Below are 21,474 nucleotides of genomic sequence, written 5' to 3' on the forward strand. Positions count from 1 at the left end.
ATGTCAATCTGAGGAGTTATTCTGATCCAAATCATCATTTTAAGAAGGTTTATGCTGCCAGCAATAAATTTCTTGTGCAGATTTCCAATTTTTGCGACTTCGGGAAAGCGAGCTGTTCAAATCTCCCGCCGGATGTCTGCTGCGCGTCGCATCTACGTGTTCGCAATTGTTTACTCTTGCGATGATTGATAGCGGGCCCTTATGACGTATTCGCGTTCTCAAAGTCTCGCAGTGTAAGATGGCGTGATGCTATGACGTACTCACTGTCGAAAAGTCTCGTGCGATCGCGCAGCTAGATCCAAAATGGTGCAGTGCACTCAAACCGGGAGGAAAACAACTCTGCAAACTCAGAATCACAGTAAGTCAACGCCTCGTGCGCGAGATTGTATTTTTGAAGCGCGACCAAGCAAAAAAATCCGCCAACTGGCGAATTGCGAATTCTTTGACAATTTCGTGTGATTTGCGGACCGCAAAATTGCCAAAAATTCGTACATTCCGCGAGCGGAACGAATTGTCAGCCCATGCTTACTCTGGGTACTTTATCACTGCCGTCCAATATAAAGTGCATGTGCTCTCTATGGCAAAATGTGGTAAGATTGGTCTGCACCTGTTTGGCTAATTTAATTTACCTTTCAGTCCTTTTTAAAGTGGTATCCAGATACCCAGGGCTACTAAATTAAATGCTACTGATGGGCTTGCAGCGCTGATTGCGCCACCCAACAGAGTAGCCTTTCAAACCTGTCTCAGGCCTCTGCCATTGCAGGGCCTGTGCACACAGTTTACTGCCACTGTGAAGTGGCACATAAAATGGGTGCCATGTCTGTGACTCCCCTTTTAATGCATGCCAGTCCCATCTAAGGTAGGCACTAGCTAGCCCTATGGGCAGGATGCATTGTAGGTAAAAGGTAGGACATGTGCCTTCACTGTGTGGAATGTCCTGGTATTGACAAATAGACATTTTGGTTTCTCACCACTGTGAGGCTGCCCTCTCATAGGAATGCATTGGGAATTCCCTGCTAAATATTTCAGTGGTAATTTCTGATCTGAGAGGAGTAGAGTGGTCAAGTTTGGTATGATTGGAATAGTGATAATACATGCTGCATTATGGTGTGCACAGATTTATGATCACTATTTTAGAAATGCCACTTTTAGAAGTTGGCATTTCTGTGTGCTCTGTGTCATTGCCTACCTGAGTGATGGGAGCTGGGTGAGTCAGCACTAGGCTGAATAGGCCCATCTGCATTTGTGGTGGGAGGAGTAGCCCCTGGGACTGAATGGCACTTTGCCTGCCTTACACAATGCTGGCTCCGTCCCCTGTGGTGTGTCTGGGGCCAGGGCCTACACTGACAAAGGGGGTGGTGGTGCACCTTTAGAAAAAGGTGTGAGTGTCCCCAAAACTGATTTGGACTGGGCGCAGAGTCCTCTGGCAGGGAGAGAAGAAAGACACTAAGGGTTATACATATTGGGGTTGTGACCTCATGAAAGTATGCTGTGGGGGCTTACTAGAAGCTGTCGGCCGGCAGGCTGCTTGAGTTTGCCTTGAAAAGAAGACTACATAGGACCAGGAGGAACCATCATGGAACTGGGCTGCAGGAAATACCGATCTGCTGCCTATTTGGGGCTAGGAGGGAAGACCACCCTGCCAAAAGGGATCTTTGTGCTGGCCTCCCTCGGATCATTGTACTGGTGTGCCCCTGTGGTGTTCCATGGCCTTGTGACACTAGGGGCTCAGCACAGGAGGGGCACTTTTCTTTATGAGGAACAAACTGGTGTGGGTGGAGCCCTGTGTGGCCACAACTGGAGACTGAGCATCGCAGGCTCACCAGACCTGGGAAGAAGAGGACCAGAGCCCTGCGGACTCACCCCCTGTGACCGCATCCTGCCCTGGTGGCGTGAGAAGAGGAAGACCCAGTGAGTATGGGCTATGAGGCACACTGTGAGTGCCTGGATGACACAAGTGCATTTTTGATCCTGATCTCACCGGCTCGGGGCACGTTCACAATCTGTGGCCGAAATCGAGCCCGGTGGGTGCTGGGCACTACGGGTGAGTACTTGGGTCAGGAAAGGCCCTGCGGGTGCTCAGAGAAGGCACAAGGAGGAGCCTGGTGAACAGGACACCCCAGGCATGGTTGGTGACAAACCTAATTTTCACAGCTGCACCGCGAGAGCACGGGCAGCACAAACTTGTTGGCATTTCTTTCCTGGCAATTTAAGGGCAGTTGCCTTATTGTGAATTGGGAAGCTTGGGGTGAACCTCAACGGAGGTCCCCGAGCCAGGGTGGAGGAGAAAACCATCACCAGACCACCATGCAGTCTGGGGAGAGAGCGCAAAGGAGATAGGACTACCATTTGAGGGCCAGTTGGCTCTTGGGGACATGGTGAGCTGTTGGGCCCGGAACAGTGATATTTATGCCCAGGACAGGAGGGGCTAATGAGCAGTGTGCATCTTACCAGAGTTACTGTGGTGCACTGGGGCTAATTCAGAGTTTAGGCCTAATGTATTTATGCCTAAACTGTTGATGCTAGGTGTACCTTTACCAGTGCTTACTGGTTGTTGCTTCCAAATACGAGATGTGATGGTTATGCCTAAAATGTTCTGCATATGCTAAGTGCTGCGCTGCCAGTAGTTACTGGCTGTTTTCATTTACTACTAAGTGAGATGTTATGGTTCTGACTGTGGCCCGATTGGCCCTGTCATGTATATAATCCACTGTGTAATAGTTCCTACTGCCAGGTGGCACAGTGTACATTTGTGATTATGGTTCTAATGTATTTATGATAATACAAAGGCTATTTGTACATAAACATGTGTGGAGTTTCTTTTGTGATTTGCCTAGTGTGTTGTTGTTGTGTTTGTGTTGCACAAAAGCTTTACACATTGCCTTTGGGATAAGCCTGACTGCTCGTGTCAAGCTACCAAGGGAGTGAGCAGGTGTTATCTTCAGCGTGTAACTCCCTTGCCCTGACCACAGTGGTGGTTTCTACCTGGCTTAGGCGCATGCCCTAGCCAACTAGAAATCCCATTTCTAACACCCACTCTAAGTCTGTCAGGTCTAAAAGTTGCATACTGGTGGTTTTGATGGGCTGTGAGGGCTACTATGATTGCTTGCATTGAGGCTGCATCACTCTGCGTCAGTTTTGATGAGACACTGCGAGGTCCACGGCTAGGATGTGTCATGCTACTGCAGTTCCCGTAAGCTGGTAAGGCTGCAATACATGCTTGCAACAGGGCCTCATCGCGCTGCATTGGTTCCGATGAGGTGCTGCGAAGAACTGTGTCAGATATGCATCCTTCTAAGTCAGGTCTGATGAAACCAAATCTGAGCAGGCAGAGTACATTTAGCTCCACTTTCAAGGATCCAGGATCCAGGACTGGGTGGGCACCTCTTTTGGGGTTAGAACTCATAGCAGGCAGAGTTCAGTGCAGGGTTTAGCGTGGTTGGAGCCTTTTCTGTCTCTGAGGCTCTATTTAGGAGGCCAGCCAACTACCCCTTGGATTCACTATGATCACCGTGGTTTAAAGATGAAGGTCTCACTCAGGCAGCAAGGCAGTCATTCTTGCAGCAGAGCAGCACTGCAGTCCTTCTTCTGAGTCTTCTTCAGGTCCAGAAGTGATGTGAAGAGTTGGGTCTGAGAGGCCAATACTTATACTTGGTGCCAGCTTTGAAGTGGGAGAAGCTTCCAGAGCTTTCCATCCACAGAGGTGTTTGGAATTTCCATCCTCCTTGCTTTGGCCTCAGCTTGTCTGGATCACAAAAGACTAGTGTGAAACCCTTTGTGAGTGTTTTGAGGCAGGTCCTTTGGGAGATGTAAGTGTTGTAGGTGACACAGCTCCTCTCCTCATCCTGATAGAGATATCCCTTCCTGCTAACACTTATCTACGCTTTGTGCCACTGTCTGAGAGTAATAAACAAAGAGCAGCTGGGAGCCACACCTAATCTTCCTAAAGGTGTATATTGTGAAGGGGAGAATTCCTGTTGAGGTAATGAGGGGCGGGATTATTCACAGCAAGAAAAAAAATGGAGAACCCCTCACACCATAGATACATCTACTGTTTCAAGAGGGCTACGTACAACTTCCATACCTCACAATGTCAACACATGTTCTTTTTTGTTACTCTATTCTTATGTATATAGATCTCCTCTCACTAGTGTACTTCACTTGCTTGCATCCCAAATCACATTGAATCTACATGCAGGAACATGAACAGAGACAATAAACCAGTACACTATGAAACACAGAGCTGAATAGGTACTCTGTGGAATGGTCTGTCCCCAAAATTATATTGATACAAAGGTACAGGACAAGCGTTTACATTGATTGTAACTCAGGACCACCAAATAAAAAAATTCAATCCTCACATAAATGACATACCTTATCAAGATAACAATTTACATAGATTTGTATATTACAAACACAAAATCGAAACATATTCTCACATACAGGACATAACTAATCCGTACCCAAATGAATATATATTTCAGGTTATTCAACAGAAACAACATACATAGCGACCAACATATATAGTACTTTTTTATCTAAATTACCAAACTAAACAAATGTGTAGATAGGGTATCCCATATATATAATGAAATTTCCTGTCACAATGATGGGTTTATATCTCAATAGGTTTATATATTTTCAACCTCGGCTGTATGGCTCAACAGGTGCCCAAAGGCCATCTGGGACAAACAACAAATGTTTAGATAACTATAGGGTAAAGAGAACTAAATCTTCTCAGTTCTCTGGGCATAAGTAGAGTCAATCGGTAAAAACTTAATTGCTCTTTCAATCCAGAAAGATCTCTCTCCTGGGGGGCTGGATGGTTTGAGAAGAAACATTTCGAACTCATTGTTTGAAAAAAATGTTAAGATTTGCATTCTTGTTTGCATGTAGTCTGGTTTTGTAGTGCTGACAAAGGACAACTCTTTGCTCAGTACCTTTGCTTCGGCTCCACCCAACTCCTTCTGTGACAGATTGTAGATTGGAATCAATTCTGGTGGCCCCATCTGTATGTTTGACGGCTGATCATAATCTCTTCCTGGTATTGGTATGATTAAACCATCACTTCCCTTTGTTTCTTCCTCTGCCTCTGGCTGAAGAGAAGTTGGTCCTGCTTGACTGGAAGAGGTGCTTGACACAGGTTCAAATTTGTTGTTCTGTGTGCTCGTGCCTACATTCAAAGTAGACAGACTTTTTTAGTAATTCTTCTATATCTTCTATATCATCCTCCCTGAAGTTTATGATTTTGGGCTCAGACATTCTAATATTAGAGCATGGGGGGCAATACGGCTCCCCTCCTCAGGCCACTTTCAGCCTTGGAGTAATCGGCTCAATCATCAGGAGTGACGCGCCAGCAAAAGAAACACGGAACACCCGGAGCCTGCACTGCCGCACAAATTGTCACCCTAAGAGACCCGAAGGAGGACGCAGCTTCACCTTAAGCTAGAAAATGGACCGTGAAGCAAGACCAGAAAACAAGTAATTGCCACAGATAAGAAGAATAAGGATTCCACCTTTGGACCCCATGTGGTCCCACAGAAAGCATTACGGTACACAAGTCCTATTCTTGAACATCTACCTTCCATGACGAAGACCTTCATTAAAAGAAGTGCCACATAGAAGGTCGAAATGCGTTGGCCCCCTTTGATTTTTTCTTTTTTTTTAATATTTGTATTCGAAAGTTCTTACAGCATTTATTCCCCTTAAACCCCCCCAGCGCAGGACAAACCAAAATGTACAATCCAATTTCTAGGATATTTTTATACCTTTAGTTACAATGTATTATATTGACATAACCGCAAATGCCCATTTAAGAACGACCAAAAACAACCGTCAAGGCAGCAAGAAGAACAAGAAAAAAAAAAAAGAAAGGGAGAAAAATAAAGGGGACGAGAACATTCATACATATATGAGCCCAAGGATACAGCATGGTTAACATTCCTATTCGAGGTTACTCACGCACTAGGGAATCCTATGGAGGTCCTATACTCATGCAATCCTATTCTTCAAATCCGCAATCGGTTTCCATATCTTTAGACCTAGGGATCTAGCCTTCTTCCCTTTTCTAGCATATATTGCCTTTTCCATATTGTGTATATGCAATAGCCTGGCCAGCCATTGCTGCATAGTGGGTGGAAGCTTATCCCGCCATGCAGAGGCTATACATAAATGTAGCACTGCCATAGCTACAAACACAAAGTACTCAAACTGTGAGTGCGCTATGGTCCCACCCAAACCCATTAGTATTACTTAAGGTGTCAGCCTTAACTTGCAGGTCAACGATCTATTCAAGAACCCTTCAATTTATTTTATCAGGGGAACCAAGTTCGGACATTCAGCGAACATATGTACTATATCTCCCTCTGTGCTATCGCATCTTGGGCATGTTATCCCTTGTATGCCTCCCCACTGCGCAATTCTGGCTGATGTATAGTATAGCTTATAAAGGGTCTTGTAATGTTGGGCTTGTAATGGTGAAGAGCGGAGAACCTCATGTCCCAGCTCCAATGATTTCTTAAAGATCCCCTCCATTGTCCCTAGCATGTCCATCCATTTTGCTTCAAACTTCCCCATATCATCCCCCCTTTGTGCTATAAGTTCAGCGTAAAACATTTTGATCGTGCAACCATATCCCCCTTCTATTGCTTGAAGTATTGCGTTATCCCCAAATCCTGAAGGGCCCCCTCTCTTGCCGGCCATTAGACTTCTTGTCTGTAGGTACTTGAAAAAACTCCTTGTACTGACCCCAAATTCTCGCTGTGTCTCTGAGAATTGGCGCACTCTTAACGGGCCTATCAGATCCCCCATTTTTTTCACTCCTAGCTGTCCCCATTCCTTAAATACGGCATCAGCGAAAATCTCTTGGGGTAATGTGGGATTGTTTCCTAGCCTAGTATACGTATGGTATATTCCCAATCCAAAGCCTTTTTTTAAAAGACTTCCACACCCTATAAGCCGCCTCTAATGTCTTAAATCCTGTCCTCTTAAAGTAGCTCGGTTTCGTATATCTCAGGAACACATTCTCTGCCTCCTCCCCTAGGATCAGACCGAATAACTCTGTCGAGCCAGTGTAAAGCTCACTTTCCATCTCTGCCCCACCAAGAAGACCTGTTATTTGCTGTAGCACTGCTGCCCAATAATAAAGTCTCAGATCTGGTAATAACCTCCCCCCCATCTCTTGGCAATGCCACACATTTTATTGCCCTTCTTGTTTTGCCCTGCGACCAAATAAATCGGTTGATTGTGTGCTTCTACTAAACCAAACTGGACTGAAAAACAAAGGGAGTGTTCTAAATAAATATAAAAATGTTGGCAAAGTATTAATTTTAATGAAATTTACCCTACCCACTATTGATAAGTGCAGATTGTGCACCCTATCCAAATCCTTCTTTTTTTTTTGATGATTTGGGAAATATTTAATTCCACTAATTTGTCAAAGTCAGCTGTAACAGTCACTCCTAAGTAAACCCCCTCACCCACCCCCCGTGAATCCATGCATACTGCATACATGTTCTTTATAGTTTGCATCTTTGTTTTGTTCAGTGCATATCCCGCCACCTTCCCAAACTGCTCCGCCTCCTGCTCTATTACACTGATAGCCTCCGCTGGCGAGGGCGTGATGATCGCGATGTCGTCTGCATACGCTATCACCTTAATTGGCCCCATTTTAGTATCCAACAGTCTAATTCAGTCGTTTAACTCCAATTTCATAATCAGTGGGTCTATATACATTGCAAAGAGTAGGGGTGAGCACGGGCATCCCTGTTGTGTACCCCGTGTAATTCTAAAGGGAGTAGTACGGCCTGCGTTCACCCTTACACAAGCAGTTGGTCCTTTATACAGCGCTTGTAATGACTTTATAAAGCCTTCTCCAATTCCCCCTTTCCTTAATACTGCCCACAAAAAGTCCAATGAAACGCGATCGAATGCCTTTTCGGCATCTAACAGCATCCCTGCCATTGGTTTCCCCTCCACACCTTGTACATCAAATAAAGTGATCATCTTCCTACAGTGAAGTGTGGTACCTCTTTGTGGAATAAAGCCATGTTGATTAACTCTAACAAGCTGTCCTATTACCCTAGCAAATCTGGCCGCTAATACTTTAGAGAAAATTTTTAAATTTGCATTTAACAGTGTAATTGGACGGTATGAACCAGGCTCTGCGGGGGGTTTCCCTTTCTTAAGGATTATTATAATATCTGCCCCTGCCCAACAAACTGGTATGGACTGCCCTGCCTGTGCATCTCTGAGTGTTCTGACTAAGTCTAAAATAATTGATGCAAAAAACACTTTATAAAATTCCCCAGGAATCAGGTCCGGTCCAGCAGCCTTGCCTGATGGCAAGCCCAGCATAGCCTACTTGATTTCTTCTGCGCCTAAGCAAGCCTCAAGAGAGTCTCTATCTGCCTTCTGTAGAACATTACTTGGTAAGTCTTGCAAATACCCATGTATTTTGGCTACATCCCTATCTTGCTCCTCCATGTAGAGCTTACAGTAAAACTCCCTAAAGACCTCGAGAATACCTCTACTATCTGAGACCATGTTGCCCCTACTGTCTTTTATCTCTTTAATTTCGCCTTTGGCTACCCTCTGTCTCGTACGTACTGCCAACATACGCCCTACCCTCTCGCTGTATTCATAGCACTTCTCCCTCTTTGCGTTATATACTATAGCGGATTTTGTTGCTATGCTCTCCTCAGCCTCTGCTTTAGCCACCATGGCCTCCAGTAAACATTGCTCCACCTCCTGGCCCTCTGCAATAGCTTGTTCAAGTCTCTGCTCTGCATCCAACAGGTCCCTGTTTACCTGATCGGCCTTAGCTTTCTCCTTTTTCTGTTTAGCTAGGCTAAAACTCAATGTTTTGCCACGAACCCCAGCTTTAAAAGTGTCCCAGTCATTCCCTGTGTTAGTGCTCCCCTTATTGATATCCCAGAATCCCTTTATCCAAATGTGCATATGTGTGATATATTCTGCATCCATCAACAGTTCCCTTTCGAATGTCCAAGACTTAGCCTGCCTTCTAAGTCCACTACCCATAATTGTCAACAGTAGGGATTGTGGTCTGACAGAATGCGGGTAGCCTTGCAATTGTGAGGGTATTTAGAAGTGACCTTGAGGTAAAAAAAGTTATCCAAACAAACACACTTCCTGTGGGGTGCTGAGTAATACGTAAAAAATCCACATCCGTCTTGAGCTCCCCCCAGACATCCGTCAGGTCATTATTACTGGCAATCTTTAGGATTGCTCTACACACCCTCTTTTTCCTTCCTTGATATTGCCCCCTAACGTTCAACCCTAAACCTGGAGCCCCATTAATGTTAAAGTCTCCTGCAAGAATCACTCTCGTTGCCCAAGTGGCCAATTCAAAGTCCAGGAACTCAAATATTTCCAGGCCGTCCTCCTTTGACCCATAGATGGACCCCAGTGTAATCCAGTCTTCTCCAATCAAGCACTCTATCAGGGCCCACCTCCCCCATTGATCTTCTAGTTTCTACCTTGTTTTAATATTAAATAATTTAGTTAGAATGGCCACTCCCCTGACCTTTGCCCCCTGTTTTGAATGTGCTAAGACCCGCAGCCCTAGTTGTTCCAACAAAAAGGGTTTGTTACTGTCTATATGGGTCTCCTGTAGACATATGAAATCCGTATGCAAATTTTTCAAAAGTAGGGCTACTCTTTGCCTTTTTAACCTGTCATTCAGCCCGCAGACATTCATCGTTAACACCTTGACATTTGAGCTCATCCTAAGTCTTTATTGATTCCTAACACTTGATTCCAAAGGACTTCTCTGTCCCAATCATTACTCCCCCTACAGCGAATACCATTGGTCTTTGCCCCTGATTTTTGACAGTTCAAATTGCTTTCTCTATACAGAATTAGCTTCTTTGTCCCCAGTGATCCTCTAGTTTCCCTTGATTGTATCTTCTGACCATCTTGTTTAATCCCTCTGTCTTGAAATATCCATGTCCTTTTAAGCTGTCCTGTGCTCCCTCCCCCTGTAGCCCTCCCCCCCGCACAGGCAAATAAGTCAATTCTGACCTAAGTGTGACTGTTTCCTAGCCCCTAGAGTGTCGCTCCCCCCTCTCTCCCTTAATACCTAATTCCCTAAACCAGATTTTTAACAAGAAAAAAAACAAACCAGAAAAAAACCTATGCAAGGTACCCAATAAAATCTAACCTTGAGACTGATCGTAATAGATAAATTATCCCATGTCTCTACCTATATACCTATCTACCCAGTGACACCACATTCAATTAATCCCACGTTAGTTACTTAGTTATACAGTGTTACTTATTTAACAACAACTAGCCTAGTCTCTCCCCGACTTCTCTTTTCCTTTAGCTCAGTCAAAAAGCCTTGTGCCTTGACTTCAAAGAAAAACATTCTGGTATGACCGTCCATGATTACTTTCAGTCTAGCTGGGAACAAAAGGTAGGCCTCACATCCAATCTTCTGAAAGGGATCAATCAGTTGCCTTAACCTCCACCTCCTCTCTACTGTAACATGGCAGAAGTCAGGCCGTGCGAAGAAGGATATTTCTTTGTAGGAGCGTTTGTCCTGTGGCTTGGCTTTGTCCATAATTTCCTGTCCAGCCAAGAAATTCCCCACAAATACCAGCATAGCTCTTGGTTTCTCGTTTCGGGAAGCACCGTATGATTTCTTTTGGGTCAGGGGAAAACTGTGAGTCCGTTGGACCTCAACCTCCCAGTTCCAGCCCATAATCTCAGGGAATGCCTCTTTCAAGAGAGTGACCACAAATGCTCTTGGGTCCTGCTCCTGCGCCCCTCCGGAATACCCAAAAGTCTAATGTTGTTGCGCTTCTGCCTGTTCTCGAAATCCTCGATTTTACACTGTAGATCCTCGTTCATCCTCTCCTGCACCGTCCTAAACTCTTGCCATCGAGTCACCTCGTCTTCGAGTTTCCCCGTTCTCTCTTCAACCTCTGTCACCCGACCAGCCATTTCAGCATATAGCTTATTCATTTTGCTGAGAGAGCTTTCAATTTTTTTGCTGACTTGCTTCGATCTTTTGGACTCTGACCTTGCTTCCCCCTGCATTTGTCTCAGGGTTGCATAAAGTATATCCATTGTTGGAGCTTGGGCTTGGGCTTGGGCTTGATTTTGCCTGCTAGTGTGGCCAGTCTGCTCACCTCAAGCGCCCCCTTCCTCCTGATATAGGTTAGATGTCGCTGAATAATCCCAGACCAGCTTTTTAGTCATCTCTAATTGTGTAAGGTTGACCGCGCTTTGCTGCTTACGGCTCTGGCGATTTCTCTGTGACTTCCTTCTCTGAGTTAAGGCAGGCCGCTGAGAAATATCCTCAGGAGTAGACTGTCATTGTGCCTCATCAGAATCTGAAGCGCAACTAATAACAGAGCTCTCAACTGAATGAGACGAGGCTGAATCTGTGCCCTCACTCCCAGAAGATATGTCCGTCTCATCGTTTACTGAAGAGAACCGCTCTTCATTCGGTGAGCCTGACCCCAATGTTTCTCCTCTTGGCAGGGACTGCGCTTCCGAGGTCTCTGAGCCCTCTACAGGTTCCTGAGTGCCTCCACCCTCCTGGTTACTCTTTGGGGAGCCTCCTTCCACAGAATAGTCCTCGCTAGTTGGTTCCCTCCGTTCTTTACTATTTATGACTGGGGTTGGCCCCCTTTGAGAGAGGTTCCCAGGTGCACCAAGTTGAAATCAGGTCCCAAAATTGGACTAAAACCAGCCCCTAATTTAGGGTCTACTCTAGTGCCCTAAGAATCTTCACGGGCCTCTCCCCTGGCTCAAAAAGTAATACAAGCTTGAGGACAGTAGAACATAGGAATGTGCCCTTGCCCCCTGTCTAGAAGTTAATAGGACTGTTCGTTTGGATATGCACCTTTCGAGAATTTGTGTTGATTTGATGCACTTTTTTGAATGTACAAAGCACTATCCCCCAGATAATCAAGCCTCCATTTTGCGATTCCTTATTAGCAAAAAATAAGGAATCACTAATAAGGAATAGCAAAATGCTATGCAAGAAGAAATCACTTTAAAAATAGCGATTTCTTAAAATTCCTTAATTGCGACTCGCAAATTGCGAGTCGCAATTAAGGAATACTTCCCCATTCATTCCAATGGGCCTAGAGGCCCATAGGAATGAATGGGAAGACATTCTCAATTTGCGAATCGCAATTTGTGAATCGCAAAATGAAAATGCGATTTCAAGGGTGCAGGGGTGTTGCACCCCTGAAATTGTTCTGCGTACATATGTTGCGCACACACATGCGGGGTATGTGTGTGCGCAACATGAAACTTTGAAAAATGCACTTTAGTGCATTTTTCAAAGTTTTTGCAATTTCCCATGAAGTTGAACTTCATGGTAATTTGCGAGCCATATTAGCGAAATCGCTATTTTTTAAACTTTAATGCATTACATTTAAGGAATCTCAATTTGAGATTCCTTAAATGCAAGTAATCGCAATTTAGCGAATTCTTAGTTCGCGATTTTTTCATTTGGGATGATGCATCCCAAATGCAAAAATAACGTTCGCATTCTGAGAATCTGCCCCTTTGCGAGCGTATTTATGCTTGATGCATCGGGGCCTATATATTTAAGTTGTTTCACTGTATATAATTGTTGGACACATTGTTCCTTGGAAACAAATAATTTTTCCAATGCTCAATTGTACATATTGGTAAGAATTAGTACGTTTGGGTCTAGCTTGCCCAATGGTGGGTATGTTTGTTTTGCAATTTGAATAAGAAAAATGAGAAAAATATAAATGTCTATATCCCGATGCTAATTAAAAAATCGTATGGGAAGATACTTCTCTGACCATTCCTTAACTGAATCAATCCCCTTAATTAGCACCCCATCTGTATGTTTGACGCCTGATCATAATCTCTTTCTGGTATTGGTACTGATTAAACCATCACTTCCCTTTGTTTCTTCCTCGGCCTCTGACTGAAAGAGAAGTTGGTCCTGCTTGACTGGAAGAGGTGCTTGACACAGGTTCAAATTTGTTGTTCTGTGTGCTAGTGCCTACATTCAAAGTAGACAGCCTTTTTTAGTAATTCTTCTATATCTTCTATATCATCCTCCCTGAAGTTTATGATTTTGGGCTCAGACATTATAATATTAGAGCATGGGGGGCAAAGCGGCTCCCCTCCTCAGGCCAGTTTCAGCCCTGGAGCATCCATCTGCCTGGGCCTGGACTTTTAAAAAAAAAGTATTTTTCATTAGGGGAGGGGGGCTGCATGGTCCCCTTCCCTTGGCCAATTTTGGGCCCGAGGGGCCCCATTCCCCAGGGCACGGCCTCTTAAATCTTCTTTATTCTAGGTGGCCACAATTTAATCATACAAAGCTATAGAAATTCAGCAGGTTTTATACCTGAGCTAACTATAACTTGCAACCCCACAATGCACTGCTTTTGACCTCACATATTGCATCATGCATGAAATGGCCAGTGACATCACTAATGACATCTCAAATGACATCACTGATGGCATCCCTGATGACATCATCTACAGAACCACTCAGACACCCACTCACATCCCTATTTAACCTCTCCTACTCCCACTTAGACACCCACACAACCAGTCACATACATATTCACACACACATACAAATACTCATATACTACTTCATCCATAGAGCCACTGATACACCCACTCACTCACTCATATAGCCACTCACACAACCACTCACTCAACCATACAGCTACTCATACAGCTAGTCTATTACTCATACATCAATTTACACAGCCAAACACTCACCCACACAGCTCCTACATATACCCATGTTTCACCTATACAGCCTATCACACACCCACTCACTCACCCATACACCCTCTCAACATAGCCTCTCATGCACTCATATAACCAATCACACACTTACTCACATACCCACACAACCACTTACATATCCATTCATACATCCATACAAGTACTCACACATCTGCTCACGCATCCACACAGCCATTCAGACAGAAACATGCTCTCCAATACAGCCACTCACACACTAACTCACTTAACCAAACTCCCACTAAACGAGCCACTCACTCACCCATACAGCACACTTACACACAGAGTCACTCACTCATACTGCCAATTAGAAACCCATTCACTCACCTACTCAGTCAATCACACACCCACTCATCTACCCATACAGTCACTGACACACCCACTCACTAATACAGCCACTCACACAGCCACTCACCCACCCCCATATCATCTCACACATCTACTTTTATACCCATACAGCCACTCACAAACCTACTTAGACAAGCATATGGCCCCTCAGACACCCACTCAGACACGCATATACACACCCATTCACATATTAGATGTTAAACGTAGTTTCACTCATAAGTAGTACACCTAGTATACTAACTAAACGTTTGTAAAAATAGTAAATTTGTAAATTGATACTTGTATAGCGCACTACTCATCCGCAAGGGTCTCAAGGCGCTTGTACGAATACCGCTGTGGAACCCATCCAGGCTTTCCCTGTGAGGCGTCCACTCCTGGGCACGCCCAAGGTGGAGGCCAGGCATCCTTAGCGTTGTGGGGGCCGTTGTGGAGATTAAGCAAGCTACTGCCCGGAGTTGCAGAGTTATGTTATGTTATGTTATTTATTTTTATAACGCGCACAGCAGCCCCAGCAAAGGGGCGTCCTGTGGGACTCCATGATTGGAATAGGCACCGAGGCGACAATTATCAGGTCCGTGGAATTTTGAGCCCAAGACCCGCCGAGGACGGGAATTTGTAGTGGCTTAGTATATATGTTTAAGACTCATAGATTCTTAGAAAACCCTTACACTCACTGGATGCTATCATCAGTAATTTCATTTGAGATGTCATCATTGATGTCACGGATCATATCATGAGATATGTAATTTGTGAGGTCAAAAGCAGTGCATTGTGGGGTTGAGGTTAAAGTTAGTTCAGGTAACTCTAACTGCTGAATTTCAGTGATTATGTATGAGTGAGATATGAGCCTACTATAACGTCCCAGTATCCTTTGTTTTTTTCAGTGAATGTCCAAGGTTTTATTTTCATTATTTTCCTAACAATAAAATCGATGTACATTTCGTTTTTTTAAGTGAAGATATAAATCACCCAATGGGCAGATACAGTGTCACTAAAAGTCTCCTGGAAAGTATCTGGTTGATCCATCAAGTGGGCACCAAGAAATTGGGGGGGGGGGGGCAAATATGTTTTCCTGATATAATTTTCGATATGAAAATTAGACGCAGCTACAGCCAAAATGGCTAAACAGAATTAAGCCAAATTTGGCAGAAAGCGCGATCTTGGTCCAGAAAGCATGCTTTTTTTGTGATGTGGTGTAAATATGTTCCGTAATTTTTGAGAATTTAAGGTTTAAACATTTTTATATTTAATGCGTTAGAGAATCCACTGAGATGACAGATATCAAGATAAGATTAGGCTAGGGCATAAAATTCTGCTCCGCTTGTGGACTTTCTGACATTCAGGTAAGCATGGGCGAAATGTGCGAATTCACGTTCCGCGAATTCACGGATTTCCCCGCGAAATCGCAAAAAAATCAGCAAATTCGCAAATTTTCCAGCAAAATCGCAGATTTTTTTGAGATTTGCCCTGGAGTACTTTCTACTGGCTAATCCAGTAAGTGCTCCCTCATTGAGTAAATGTATAGTGCTTTTACAACCCTGCAGCTGCGTAAAGGGCCAGAAGACGTGTCTCCAGTGACCGTGTGTGTCTGTAACACAGGCATAGGTCACTGGAGACACATCTTCTGGCCCTTTACGCAGCTACAGTGTACTAAAAGCACTATGGGGCAGATTTACAAGCCGCTTTTGCCTCTTTTGCGCCACAGTTGCGTCAGTTTTGTGATGCAGCGGCAGCACAAAAGATGCGCCATGGTGCTGGATATTAACAACATGACGCATCTGAGAGATGCGTCACGTTGTAAAGCCCTGCGTCATCAGGAGGCGTTCCGGTGCAGGGGTAGGGCGTTCCTGCGCAGAAACACCTCCTTAAAGTGGCTGAGTGAAATCTACAAGATTTCACTTAGTCACTTTTAGGCCAATGCTGCGTCAAAACCCTGCGCCTGCTTGAAGCAGGCGCAAGGCTTGACGCAGCATTGGGGAGATAGGGCCCCCCAGAGGATTGCTGGAGCTGCGTCCAGCAATGCTGAAAGATGCGTCACGTTGTAAAGCCCTGCGCGGTCAGGAGGCGTCCCGGCGCAGGGGAGGGCGTTCCTGCACAGGAACGCCTCCTAAAAGTGGCTGATTGAAATCTACAAGATTTCACTCAGTCACTTTTAGGACAATGCTGCGTCAAAACCCTGCGCCTGCTTGAAGCAGGCGCAAGGCTTGACGCAGCATTGGGGAGATAGGGCCCCCCAGAGGATTGCTGGAGCTGCGTCCAGCAATGCTGAAAGATGCGTCACGTTGTAAAGCCCTGCGCGGTCAGGAGGCGTCCCGGCGCAGGGGAGGGCGTTCCTGCACAGGAACGCCTCCTAAAAGTGGCTGATTGAAATCTACAAGATTTCACTCAGTCACTTTTAGGCCAATGCTGCATCAAAACCCTGCGCCTGCTTGAAGCAGGCGCAAGGCTTGACGCAGCATTGGGAAGATAGGGCCCTCCAGAGCATTGCTAGGCAGCTCCAGCAATGCACTGCTTTTACGGCACAGACGCGTGACGCATCTGTGCTGTTTTTGCCACATGGTGCGCCGCATTGTAAATGCAGCAGAGCATGGGTGGCGGAGCTGCGGCGCACAATAACTGGCGCATCTCTGGGAATGCGCCAGTTATTGTAAATCTGCCCCTATACATTTAGCAAACGAGGGAACACTTACTGATTAGACAGTAGAAAGTACTCCAGTTGAGTAGCGGTATTACACAAAACGTTGGCATCTTCGTGGACAAACACGCAGGGCGGGATTCATTCTGCCCCCTGTTAGACTCGTTTTTTGTGCCCTTCTGCCCTCTGTTAGACTCGTTTTTCCCTTGTTTTTCTGCCCTTCGGCCCTCTGTTAGACTCGTTTTTCCCTTGTTTTTCTGCCCTTCTGCCACAGATAACACCGCATGTAGAACCTGCTACACCCACCCTGCATTCTACGGGAAGAACTATTACATCTATAGCCCTTCATAGAAAGCGCTGAGGCACACTAGAGGGTGGGAAAATTCAAGAGGGCGGTAGTTTTAATTTGCCACCAGATTCCTGCCCATACCTGGTGGTATTGAACGTAGTCCCAGAATTAGAGAATCCCACTTATGAATCTTATATGTCCTTGAAGAAAAAAGTGACGTTTTGGCTTAACGAAAATCGACCTTTACCTCCATATATTACGAGCGAAATACTGATGGTAAGGAGAATTAGATGGGTGATAAACAGTCCGAAAACAATTCCAGGGGACTGCGTGCTTGTAAACTTTAGGGATCCCCGCACGGTGGATCATATTTGTACCTGGAGAAAAGAAAATACAAGTTCATCTATAGAAACCCGACCACTTTCGTTTTTTTACCCATTAACTAGTACACTTTACCCTGATGGAGACTGGACACGGGTGACGAAATATGCACGTGATAAAAGGGAAAATCGGGGGTTTGCATTATTAACTGACTGGAGAGAAATACCCACTCAAAATAGGTTTAGCAGCTTAGATCTGGGGGACTGATTTTATTTGAGCAGTGAACATAAAACAAACAAGGAAGTAGGGCAAGATGATAAAAATCCCCCAAATGGCCATGTCACTAGAGAGAAATGTGATCAAATGGCTACTACTCAGGAGAGCACCCAAAATATACACGTAAAAATAGATGAAGGGGGCTTGAGCCAAGTCCCTGTCGTCGATAAGTTTACGACAGGCATTCCTTGCAACCCGCTCCCTTTATTTTTAGTTGTGGAGCAAGAACAATTTACATCAAACCATCAACAGGACTTAGAAGTCCGCCTGGATCAAGAAGGTTGTGAAATCAGCTTAGTCCACGCTAAGAGGGAAAAAGCCTTAAGCAAGCCTATAGATAAGAGTGATGCGCTAACTCTTTTTTCCTGGAATGTAGCTGGTTTATCTAGTAAGTTAAATGACCCAATGTTCATGCCCCTAATAAATAAATATTCGATCATTTGTTTTCAAGAGTGCTGGGAGCAGGAAGCTATTCATATAAGTGATTTCCGAACCTTTCATACACCTGCTAAGTACACAATTAGGGGCAGAAATTCAGGGGGGCTCTGCACCTATATATAAAATACTGTAAATATCAAGGTCAAATCACATAATATAGGATCACATAACTATTATTTCCAGTCTTTGATACTTAATGTGGGAGGAAATCAAAATATCAACTTGATTAATTTCTATAACAACATTGTAAAAACAGAATTAACATATGTTCTAGGTGATCTTTTAAAATGCATGCAAAACGTAGGTGATGTTTGTCCAAAGGGGAACTGTGTGGTCTGCGTGGGGGATTTTAATTGTTATCTGTGCACAAATAGTCAATTGGGGGGTGTGGGCTGGGAAATGTAAAAGGTGACCCTTGCACTCACTTTGCACACACTACCATAGGGGGCTCATTGAATACCTTGCTTTTTCAACTAGATCTGGGATATGCTAATGAATTATGCCACCCACAAGTGGCTTTTAAACCCACTTTTAATGGCAGGGGTTGTAACTCTCTGATTTGTTATATTCTGGTATCAAATAGTTATTACTGCAATGTCCTTAAATTTGAAACAGGTGATATTGTATTAAGTGATCACTTTCCTATCAGTCTGTTATTAAGTTTTACGTCTACGAATTACGAGAAAAATTACAAGAAACATGATGTCACAGATAACCTTTACAGCCATAGGTTAACCCTGGCAAAATTAAACGGTTATTCCATAAAATGGAAAAAAGTGGAGCCCATTGCCTTTACTCAGGGTTTAGTTAAAAATAATTATAAACATTTTATGACTTGTTTAGCGAAAATAATGACTGTGCCTCAGTCATTAGGGCCTTTCCTGCTATCTCAGAAGAAATAAACAAAGCTCTCTCTAGGACAGCGAATAAGAGCCTAGGTAAAAAGGTTAAGGGTTGGTTTGACACTGAGTGTAGGAAAGCACATGCTGTCTTGAAGCAGACACACAAAAGTGAACCGAAAAACCCCCTTGAAATAAGAAAGGCTAGAGCTATTTATTATGCAGCCATAAAAAAACTGAAAAAGATTTTGAAGCAGGAAGCGTGGCAAGCTCTACACCAAGCCTGCACTTTGAAAGATAATATTGGGTTTTGGAAGGCGGTGAACGCACCTTTCTTTGTAGATAGGAACACAGATACCATAGAGATGGCCATTGATGAGGACACCTGGGTAACCCATTTTACTGAATTATATAAAAGAGATGATTCAGTAAGGACTGGCATTGTAGAAATAGCCACAATACCTGAGAAGAATCTAGAGGGATCTTTCCTTTAAACATTTATTTTACATTATTCGAAGTTGAAACAGCTATTACAGAAAGTGGACGGTTGTGAGAGATTGGTGCTCCGGTGAAAGGTTTAGCGGGTGAACAGAGTTAATGAAGGTTGCCCTCCTCTTTTGCTGAAGGTGTAGGAAACACACCTCCGTGTTTGTTTTTCCATACACGAGCCATAATGTTTTGGACCTAGAACTGCTGTTTTTGGAGGAGAGTCCGATCCGTGAGCCACGTAAGAGGAGGTTGGCTGCACCCCTTCGGGGTGTGTCCCCCGTGTGTAGTGTGGGGGTGATATCGTGAGCCATTTAAAGTACCCTTGTCCTGATGATGCCACAAGATACTGTTGGCGGAAACGCGACCGCGACTGCGTCGACATCTGATTAAGGAGTCCGACTATACTGTATATACTGTGTAAATATTACCAAGCGCTTTGTATTAAAACTATATTGTTTTTTTTAGGAGAAATTATAACTTTTGCGCTTTAAGGACTACCTTGGTTTTGATACTCCACCCAAATTGAGGAGTGGGTATTTACAGAGAATTGAATGTGTTCTTCTCCGTTTTCTCCTTGTTGAGGGTACACACTGGTGTATATATAATGTATATATTGCTTTGATATGTTTTGTTGTTGTTTTTTACACTGTACACTTGTTGACCTCCTTGTCTTTTGACTTTGAATACTGTCCATTTTTACTCATATCATTTAATGCAAACAGAAATTACTGTATAAAACAGGATAATAAATTGTATCTTGTTTTGAAATAGCATATATGTCATTGATTCCTCAGTACCTTTTTTTCTACTTTTTCATCTTTTGATGCTCCCTGCCTAGGTATGCGAGGGTAATTTAGGCAGAAACCCCCGTTCCTTACATAGTATTACAGAAAGTGCGGCAGGAAAATCCCCCGGGTCAGATGGGGTCCCCGTAGATATTTATAAGACAAATATGGATCTATGGGCACCTCTTCTGACCTCTTCTGACCAATGTTTTAAACAGTTGCAACAAAGAAGGGTTTTTGCAGTCCTGGCAAGAGGCAATTGTGGTCCCCATTTTCAAGAAAGGGGACGGAAACGATCCCAAATGGTACAGGCCAATCTCGCTGCTTGACTCTTTGATGAAAGTGGCAGGGAAAGTCATCTTAAACAGACTTCAGACATCTGCAGAAGACTCAGGAGTCCTGGCAATAATTATAGGCAAGCATGTGGTTGCAAAAGACGGCAATTTATTCTTAACCTTCGTCGATTTAAGTTCGGCGTTCGATTGCCTGAGCCACGAAATATTGTGGGACACCCTGTTACACTTAGGCATTGAACTCAATATGTTGAATTTTATCAAAGAATTATATCGAGGGGCGGGCGCTAAAGTACGCTTTGGTAATGAGGGTCAATGTACCTCAAAATTTCCTATAAAAAAAGGAGTACGTCAAGGTTGCATATTAGCACCTTTTTAATTTAATCTCTACATAAACAGCGTGGCAAGCCATTTAACAAATGAAAAACAGGATTTCCCCCAAATTGATGGCACTCCTGCTCCCATTTTACTTTATGCTGATGACGCGGTCATTATGGCCAGGATCCAGTTAGGCTTACAGAGAACGCTTAGTTCTTTCTCAGTCTATTTGGGAGACAGAGGGCTAAAAATCAACATTGGAAAAACTTTTAGCATGTGCTGCACGAAAAAGAGCAACACTTTCTTAGGAAAGTCAAAGATAGCACTAACTAATACTTTTTCTTATCTGGGGATTAATTTAGACAGGAATGGGACATGGTCGGTAGCTGCTAATACGAGGAAACTAGTGTTTTCTTGTGCAATTGGGGCAGTAAAACATTTTGCAATTAAACTGGGGGGCAGACCGGTACATATCTTGCTTGACATTTACAAATCCAAATGTGTGTTCACTGTCATATAAGGAGAAGGAATATGGGGAATCGCAGACACTAATGAAATCCAATTATGTGAAAATGCCTTCCTCAAATATTTGTTAGCTGTTCCTAAGTCAACGTCCACGTATGTTTGCCACAAGGAACTAGGACTGGACTACGTCACAGACCTC

This window comes from Lissotriton vulgaris, chromosome 1_1 (assembly GCF_964263255.1).
Source record: "Lissotriton vulgaris chromosome 1_1, aLisVul1.2, whole genome shotgun sequence".
NCBI classification, from domain to species: Eukaryota; Metazoa; Chordata; class Amphibia; order Caudata; family Salamandridae; genus Lissotriton; species Lissotriton vulgaris.